Consider the following 10,142-nt stretch of genomic DNA (forward strand, 5'->3'; position numbering starts at 1 on the left):
AAAGATTTAGATGATAAGAAGAGAATGTACCTTGACCTTGGGCTAGAGAAGGAACAGAAATGTTATAGAAAAAATGAAAGGGTTATACAAGGAAACTTAATCCTAAGCAGGTTTTTACCCATGGGACTAAGCCTGGAAGGGAATAACCGAAACTGAGACTGAGAGGAAATTGAAGCTTGTAGCAGATTTGTGCCCAGGATAATGGCATGATTCTAAAGATTCTGCTTGCACAAACATCACTAGAAGACCAGATTAGAAACTATTAGATTTCTGTAAAGTGAGAAGATATTAGAAAATTTCATAGCACTTCTGCACAACCTAGCATGGCTCCATAAAAAGTTAAATGATTTTTGTGTAAAGCAAAGTAAGACAGGGTGGGCAGAAAACTGAATAATACCTCACTGAATTTTCTGTAGCCCTACAGTGGTGGGAGCAGGAAGTCTAAAGATGCTTCCAAGATTGATGTTGACTTATACCCAACCATCAGATGAGAACAGTGACTTCTCAGAAAATACTAGAAATTTAAAAAAATTGTATATATATATATATATAAAGCTGATAGCAAATACCACCATACTACCTTGTACTGCCTAAATTTATGTAGTCATATTCACTCGGCAGAGACTTGAGATGCCACAAATTGACAAAAGCGCAGTTCTTAACTACTTGGTTACATCTGGTATTTGGATTAAAACAATAAATTCCTTTGTAAAAGAATAAGGAAAATATTTGCCAAACAACTGAAATTGTGTCTAACAAAGATTCTAAATTATTCCTGAGAGAATTCATAAAGAATGAGCGAATATATTAAATAATGATATTGACAGTACATTTATGAGTACAAATACATGCTTCATTTCCTTCATTATTTCAAAAAATATTTATTAAATCCCTACTATTTGTCAAAAAAAACTGCTCTAGGCTCTGGGTAGATAAGAGTGGAGAAATTAGGTAAGATCATGCTCTTTAAGAGCTGGTGAGAATACAGAAAGAAAAAATCAGAAGGTCACAAATGCTAAGCAAATAATTTAAAATAGGATGATACGTTAAAAAGCAGTGGAAAGGGACCTCTGTTCGGGATGGTAATGGAATGACTGTGATGAGATTGTTAGCTTTTCCTGCCTAATAAACCCCTAAAGCTAAATGAATTGAAACAACCACCTCTTTATCTCTGAACTCCTTGGAATGTCTGCCTGATTTTTCTGCTCTGAGATTTCCCGTGTGTCTTCAATCAGCAAAAGGTTGGCTGTGGTACGGGTGACATTGGTAAGTGTCTGTCACATATTTGGAGATCAGCAAGCTGTTTGCCAACAGATGTCAGGGCCACATGCCTCTCATCTTCCAATAAGCTAGCTTGATCTTGCTTACACAGGAGTGGGATGGTTCTAACATCCACCAAAGAAAGAGAGTTGCAATGAGTAATTGGAAACCTCTGCTTGGATAACATTTGTTGCTGTCTCACGGGCTAAAGCAGGTCACATAGACAAGGCCAGAGTCAGTAAGGAAGGGAACTACCCAACAGTAAGTAAAACCTGGGCGCGGTGGCTCACGCCTGTAATCCCAGCACTTTGGGAGGCTGAGGTGGGCAGATCAAGAGGTCAAGAGATCGAGACCATCCTGGCCAACATGGTGAAACTCCATCTCTACTAAAAATACAAAAATTAGCTGGGCATGGTGGTATGCACCTGTACTCCCAGCTACTCGGGAGGCTGAGGCAGGAGAATCATTTGAACCCAGGAGGCAGAAGTTGCAGTGAGCCAAGATTATACCACTGCACTTTAGCCTGGTGACAGAACGAGACTCCGTCTAAAAAAGAAAAAAAAAGGCCGGGCCGGGTGGCTTACGCCTGTAATCCCAGCACTTTGGGAGGCCGAGACAGGTGGGTCACGAGGTCAGGAGATTGAGACCATCCTGGCTAACACAGTGAAACCCCGTCTCTACTAAAAATACAAAAAATTAGCCGGGCATGGTGGCGGGCGCCTGTAGTCCCAGCTACTCAGGAGGCTGAGGCAGGAGGATGGCGTGAACCCAGAAGGCGGAGCTTGCAGTGAGCTGAGATCACGCCACTGCACCCCAGCCTAGGCAACAGAGCAAGACTCTGTCTCAAAAAAAAAAAAAAAAAAAAAAAAGAGTGTATAAAAGGAAGTGAAAAATTAGTGGGTTTTAAAAAAAATTTTTTTCTTAACTGTCTATCTCAAATGTCACTTATTCCAAGACCTAAAGGAAAAAAAGAGGAGCAAGATATACAAAAATCAGAACAGATCATTCCAAACACCTGTAATAAGGTAATAGATAGTACAATGACCCATAGAGAAAGTAAGAAAAAAATTAAGATGCCTAAACATCCTGAGAGAAGCAAGGAAAATAGTAGAAGAGGTTAGGTAATCAGGCAAGTATCAGATGATAGAGGCCTTTTTTTTTTTTTTTTTTTTTAGAAAAAGTAAGTAGTTTGCATTTTATTCTAAGTGTGAGTAATTCTTTTGGAAAATTATAAGTAGGGGTGCTTATAACTCCAGATCTCTAAGGCATACAAATGTAAAATTTTATTTCTTGATTTCTTGCTCAATTACTTGTCAGCTGAAGATCGACCATAATTATGCCACCTGTCTTCTTTAGTTTTGAATGCAGGTTGCAGAAATGCTTCCCTCTGAGATAAGACATTCTCATGGAAAAGGAGAAAATAAAAAGAAAATAGAATTGCAAAAGCACAAGATGGTTTAAAACTTCTACTTAGATGATTTAAACATGGCATGTATCATGTCTGATCACCCTCCATTGGTTAAAGCAAGTCCTGACAATCCAGATGTTTTGGGAGGGCCATCATCTTCTTACAGGAAAGGTCAGTGAATACTTGGGGACAATATTTTCTTCTGTATCAAAAACACCCACAACGTCATTGAATTTGAAGCTATATAAACAAGTGAATAAATAAATAAACAAGCTGAATGGAGATAGAAAAAAGAGGAAAATCCAGAAAAAGACCAAAGAGCTCCTCTATATTTAGAGGCAAAGTGGAGGAGGAGGAGTTCGCAAAGATGATTGAGGAGTAAAATCCAGTATAGTAGCAATAAAAACCAAAAAAGTATCTGCCATGGAGAAAAAGAAAATGTTTCCAGGAAAAGAGGATTAACCATGGGGAATGCAGCTGAGAAATAAAATAAGGTAAAAGACATGAAACAATTAGATTTGTATTTGGCAACATTGTATTTGAAATGGCAACAATAAGTTTATCGTGTTGGTATTATTTTTTTTCCACCAGCAAATATTGTGTACTGGGTGAGGAGATGTAGGACAAAGGAAAGTGATCTCAAAGAAGATGGGGGTGAGTTAGGGAGTAGATGGTAGATAAAAACAACCCAGAGAATCAACGATGGTGATGATAGTCACGCATATTATTGAATATATGGTTTAGGCTGTGGAGAAAGTAAAGTGAGATTTCAGGGTATAAAATATTCCAGGAAATAATAAAACTTAAGGGATGGGAAGGGTTTCAGTTTCTTATATAAAGTTAAAGCCGCAGTATTAAGCAGGCAGCCCACATGAGTTTGATATTAACCAGAATAGTGACAACAGTTGAAGTGAGAAAGTCTTTAAAGTAGATCTGTAAATTCCTGGTGAATGAAGAGGTAGGACCACAAGGTTGGCAGCTAGAGATGTTGTGTAGTGTGTGCACATATGTGTGTTTATGAGTAATCATGCCATTATTCTATATCACAGAATATTTACATATTAAATATAATGAGGTACCTTGGCAGTTATAACTGGTTTACGTGTTTCATTTGTTGAGAAATGTTGAAGGTACAATTCAGAATGCTGGAAATATTTATAACGGCAATCCCACTACATCTTAAAGTTAGATGGTATGAACTTTCCCAATTCATTAAGTGATGTGCAGTAAAATTTTTCGCTGCTTTTTAATGGAGATTTGCATCATAAAGGAAAGGAGTATGTTAATTGGTTCAAGAATTATTTTCCTAAGTAACTGCACTCATTTCCATTTTGGAGTGAGGCTCCAAAACTGAACTCAAGTTCTCTATGTCCTAGGTGACCTTGTTAGAAGGCATGGTTATAATTATACTGACTAATCAATGGAAAAACAGGAAACTTCAAAGGCTAATGAATAGAATGCTCTATAGTATTTAAGGTTTTAAAAAAATGACTAGCTTTTCATTTATTTTCTTTGTGCTTTTTGCAAAACTAATTCTCACATTTCACCTGCATGAACTGATATTCTGTTGATCATATAGGCTCGTTCCCTTAATAACTCTATTGCTCACAAATTTATAGATTTCCATTTTCACCCACCACTTATCACTATTTATTTTTTAAATAACTTTTATGTGATGCAAATTGCTTTTATGCTTCATCAAGACTGAAATCCTAAATAAAATAGTATTTTGTGATTTTATGTTAGAACACTTCATTGTCTTTGATCATATCCTCTGCCCTAATCTAATTTATTACTACCATCTAATCTAATCTACCACTAATCTAACATTAAAAACAAAAAAGTAAGAATTATCATTTTTCATTTACACTTAAAAATCCCTTTGGATTAACTATAATATTTGTCCTATTTTTAAAAAGTGCTGCTAAAAAATATAGTTCAGAAAATTATGGTCTTAATAATTTATTAAACAAATTATCTCTAACAACCAGATAGGAAGAATAAGTTCTATTGCTCTATACCATTGCAGGATGACTATAGTTAACAAAAATACATTATATAGTTTTAAGATAGCTAGAAGGAGGATATTGGATATCCCTAACACAAATAAATGATAAAAGTTTAAGCTGATAGATATGTGAGTTACCCTCATCTGCTCACTGTACATTATGCGTATTGAAACATCACTAATATCCCAGAAATATGTACAATTATTATTTGCCAATAAAAGAAGATAAACAAAAACTGACATATGCTTAAAATTAAAAAAAAATAAAAACTCACTCTTCAAAGATAATAGTTCATTCAAATTCTTCAGAATATACCTTTCATTGCTATCAAAACAATAGATTTAAAGGACACTTGCTGGAATTCAGGCTGTTTACTGAATATAAGTACTTTCTTTTTTTCTTTTTTTTTTTTGTTGAGATGGAGTTTCGCTCTTGTCGCCCAGGCTAGAGTACAATGGCTCAGTCTCGGCTCACTGCAACCTTCGCCTCCCAGGTTCGAGTGATTCTCCTGCCTCAGCTTCCCAAATAGCTGGGATCACAGGTGTGCACCACCACGCCTGGCTAATTTTTGTATATTTAGTAGAGACGGTGTTTCACCATTTGGCCAGGCTGGTCTCAAACTCATGACCTCAGGTGATCCACCCGTCTCGGCCTCCCAAAGTACTGGGATTACAGGTGTGAGCCACCGCACCTGGCTGAATATAAGAACTTTCTTAACAAATCTGAGTAGTTTTTAAATCTGTGCATGTGGATGATAGTAGGAAACAAATAATAACATGTTTTAGTGAATAATGTAGAAAAAACTAAATCCACAGAACACTTGGTAAATAGCCCTGTTAATATACAAATTTAGGGGAAAAAACTGGAAACAAAAAAATAAAAAGAACATCTATTTACTAGGTCACAAGTATCATGTGAAAACCCAGTAGCTAAATTACCAGACTTTAAGCTGTGATTTTAGGGGATTTGGTTTCCGGCATTCTCTTGGTTCCTCAGGCCCACCAAGTTTCTGGCACCCTGGGCCCTGCTTTTGTAGCCATTGCGACTTGTGTTTCCGCCCCCTCTCTCCACCTTTCTCGAAGTGGTCATCTATTTAAAATGAACTTACCGAGTGCCTAACTTTTTCCAGGCAATTGTGCTAAGCACAGTGTTAGGATTCGCTAACTCCCATGAGGCATCATTTCTTTGAGAATGTGTTTTCTTCAACTGCCTGGACATGGGCAGCTTCTCCTCCCCTTACAGTCAGAAATCATGGAGAGAAGCCTTTAAACTTCCTGCGATGATAGATAACCACAGAGCACTGGACTTGAGAACACAGATTTTGAAAATAGAAAACTCTGCAACTGAATTCTCATGTAGTTTTGTAATGTGTCAATGTAGCTACACTGAAATACGTTTTTTATTATTTCCTTTTCTGTATGTTTCCGGCTAATTGGATCACAGAAAAGACTGTTGGGAGAGATTCAGAGGGTGAAAGTGAAGGGGCAGCCGTTATGTAGCTCTCCACTGTGTCACTCACTTGCTAGTTTCCTTACTTTGAGGCAGTAGCCAAGCCTGCAAATGTTCCACCTTCCTTTTGTTCCTCTTTTGGCTTCATAAACTCCTATGTCAGGTGTGTGTGTTAGGTCTGGCTTATGCAGAACACCCATACCAATGAGGTTCAGAGGCAGTAACAACTGACCTAGTGTTTAGCCTGTCCTCATTTGCTACAGCTTGCGCTTTTGGGTTCCATTTACTGCTTGCTCTCACCCACCTGACATCTATCCCTCTTTCCCTGCTGCCTGTGTCCTGTGTACTTCAAGGTGCAACATCAAATACAAAGACAAGAGATTTACAGATACTACTTAACCAGTTTGCATATGGTCAAGCCTCTGAAAATACTGCATGAGGTCAAATCTCTATTGATTTATCTATTTCTGGTTCTCTGACTGAACACTGAGTGATATGCTTGATATCACCAATGACTAGCTAAGTGATTTGGGAGTAATAAGTGATTTATCTTCATTAAATCTGTTTTATTTACTACAAAATGGGAGTTTTGTGTGAAATAAAAATTAATGTATGTACTGCACTTAGCAAGAGATCAAACATGTTATAAACACTCAATCAATAGTAACAATTATCATTACTCTGTCCTAACAACTATCGTGTTTTTATTCTCTTTTTGCTATTGGACTAAATACAAAACAAAATACAACAACAGAAAAAAAAAAACGACCAACAAATACACAAAGAAATTACTACTAATCCCCAATGGCAACTTAATCTTATTATTATTATTTCCTTCCAAGAGCCTGCAAAACAAGACAACCAAAAAAATCTGTTAGATTCAGTATTTATCTCAAGCTCATTACACATAAAAAAATTGTCCCTAATAATCAATATGGGAAGCATGCTTCTATAGAAAACATTTGAATTATTTAAATAGCATTGGTTTTTGCCTGTGTGATTCTTGTTGTAAGAACATTCCTTGCATTAGTTTGAAAATAGGAACATCTAGAAAATCTACTAGATGACATTTAATGTTTTTTAGTATTTCTTAGTTTCTCAAGTCATGTAAAAAAGCATGTTTTCATGTTTTTAACATGGGATAAAGTTGACTTGGCTCCAGAGACCAATTAATTACATGGGAAAGATAGAAAAATTAAAAATTGTGAAAATGAAAAATTATTTTGACATTACTATATATAAAAAAATTCATACTTAGGAATATAGGACCTGTACAATGGAGAAAATCATTAGTTGCCTAAAATAGTTAAATGTCCATATCTTTCTGTGGCTCTGATTTATTAGATATAAAATGGTGTATTTATTAAAATATCCTTGGAAGTGTCAAAATATTATAAAAACATAATAAAGGTGATATATCCTGAATATAATTTAATAAAATTTATAAATTTATTAACCTGTATATTGTATGTATACAACAGGTATATACAGAGAGAGAAAGAAAGCTACTGAGAGAAGAGATAAGAACACTCAAACATAGCTGATAGAAATGTAAATTGGTATAGCTTTTAAAAAGTTAAGGAAGAAAATGTTTTAGTATATATTAAAACAAATGTGTATTTACATTTAAATTAAGCAATTTCATTTTTTGGAGTTAAGACAAAGACACATTTCCAACAATATGAAAATGCACCTGCAACAAGTTGTTCATTGTTTTTAATAGCAAGATGTTTGGTGAAGATGCATGCATAAACATAAGAGATTGACTGAATACACTATTAGAATTACACACTGAAGTCTATGTTTCTGATTTAAGAAAACTTTGGGAGGCTGAGGCAGGTGGATCACGAGGTCAGGAGATTGAGACTATCCTGGCTAATACAGTGAAACCCCCTCTCTACCAAAAATACAAAAAATTATCCATGGTAGCGGACGCCTGTAGTCCCAGCTACTCGGGAGGCTGAGGCAGGAGAATGGCGTGAACCCAGGAGGCGGAGCTTGCAGTGAGCTGAGATCGCGCCACTGCACTCCAGCCTGGGCGACAAAGAGAGACTGTCTCCAAAAAAAAAAAAAAGAGAGAGAAGAAAACAAAAACTGAGGGAGATCAGTTTTCTGTTTTACCAATAGTGGAGAAACAGTCATACAATGTTAAATGAAGAAAAAACCTTATAGAATATATATAGTGTGCTATCAGATGTGTAAAAGAAAGAGGAGTAATAGGAAATATACATATATTTGCTTATTTTTGCAAAACAAAACCCAGGAATGATAAATCTAAAACTAATGATATTGCCCATATTAGTGGGTTGAAGAGTGTCCCCCAAAATTCATGTCTACTGTAAACCTATGAATGTCATCTTATTTGAAAATAAGGTATTTGTACATACGGTCAGGTTAAGATGAAGCCATATTGGATTAGAGTAGGGCTTAAGTCCTTATTTTTGCTATAACTTTTTAGAGTAGTAGTATAGAGTAGTAGCAGAGTAGTAGAGTAGAGGTTCTTTTATTTTTGTGTATTTATTTTTTTTTTAGGAGAAGAAGACTTAGAGACACAGACACACAGAGGGAAGAAGGCCATGGAAAGACAAAGGCAAAGATTGGAGTTGTACTGCCACAAGCTCAAGAATGCGGAAACCACCAGGAGCTAGAAGAAACAAGCAAGGATTCTTCCCTGGATTGATCTTTCAAAGGGAGCGCGGCCCTGCTGACACTTTAATTTCAGACTTCTAGGCTGCAGAACCATGAAAGAATACATTTCCTTTGTTTAAAGCCACGCTGCTTCTGTTGTTTTCTTATGGCAGTCCTGGGAAACTAATATTTCTATTCATACATAGAAATGGAAATGGGGAGAAACGGTGTTAAAGAAAGAGTGAGCTTCTCAGACTCCCCTTTTTGGTATAGGTTTTACTTTTGGACCCATGTTAATATTTTACATAATTAATAAAATAAAATTAAGAAGTTTGAGGGAAACATCTTTAAAATGAAAAACAAACCAATAAACAAATGAACCTAACAGTATTTCCATTCAACGTATTGGAAAAATGCAACCAAACTGAGGGGTGGAGCAAAGAAGGAATCCGAATAACTTGCAAACACATTAGCACAGTATTTTGACTATAATACCTTCAGTGTAAAGACAAAAAAGACTTTCTAAAAGGTTCTGTAACCTCATTAGCAATATTTTTGTATTGGCATGGATTGGTACTTTTAGAACTGCTTTCAATGTAATCTAAGACTGACAAATGAGATTATATATTGTGGACAATGGTTGCACTATTGGAAGAGGGAGTAACCATATAAAAAGGAGTTAGGGAATAGAACAAATCTTCTAGTGTGGAATTTAAATTGGGAATATCAGCTTATGGAATAGTTAAATAGATAGATACATACTTGTATAGATGTATGTATACATGTATGGATCTGTGTATATTATAGACATATATTAATATATTATCTATTCTAGTGCTCTAAATATCAATTCTGAGACAACTGGAGTTATTCAAGACTTCTTCCATACACTATATGGTCAGTTTCATTTGGGTCTCAAAGTACAAGATCTGTCAGTTACTATTTATTAAATTTTCCATGGCATATTCACACATATTTTTACCTGCTTTGAAACAGCTTTTATGATGTTATGTTTTAAAACTTATGAAAATGAATATTTGCAGGGATAAATGATTATAAAGTATTTAAAAGTTTGATGTAATATCATACAAATTGACAGATCATATTCCGTGAAAACATTACAGCTAATTAGAGGACAATATTTCTTAGATTTCTACCCCCAAAAAGTGATTCATTTTATCCTCCATTTTGAGTGGTGCTGAAAAAAAGTATTAAACAGAGTTCTTAAAATATGCTATAACTAGTAGAAATTATTTTTTTAATTTCTAGTGTTTTCATTTTTCAAAGTAAAATTTATTTAAAATTTATATCAAGAATTAAGATTTATCAGACTATGTCTACTTTGGCAAAATAAACAGTTTTTGTGATCATTTTGTCTTTCACTATGA

The 10,142-nt window shown here is 35.4% G+C and overlaps 1 long non-coding RNA gene across 1 annotated transcript in view; it reads left to right on the forward strand.

Moving 5' to 3' along the window:
* Nucleotides 1-8,892, forward strand: part of LOC103888860 (uncharacterized) — a 56,186-nt gene extending 47,294 nt beyond the window's left edge. Inside the window, exon 5 of the long non-coding RNA XR_653229.3 lies at nucleotides 8,659-8,892. This is a non-coding gene — a long non-coding RNA (uncharacterized LOC103888860). The remainder of the gene's footprint in view (nucleotides 1-8,658) is intronic.
* The last annotated feature ends 1,250 nt before the right edge of the window (nucleotides 8,893-10,142 follow it).

The sequence above is a fragment of the Pongo abelii genome, chromosome 22, assembly GCF_028885655.2.
Source record: "Pongo abelii isolate AG06213 chromosome 22, NHGRI_mPonAbe1-v2.0_pri, whole genome shotgun sequence".
In the NCBI taxonomy this organism is placed as follows: domain Eukaryota; kingdom Metazoa; phylum Chordata; class Mammalia; order Primates; family Hominidae; genus Pongo; species Pongo abelii.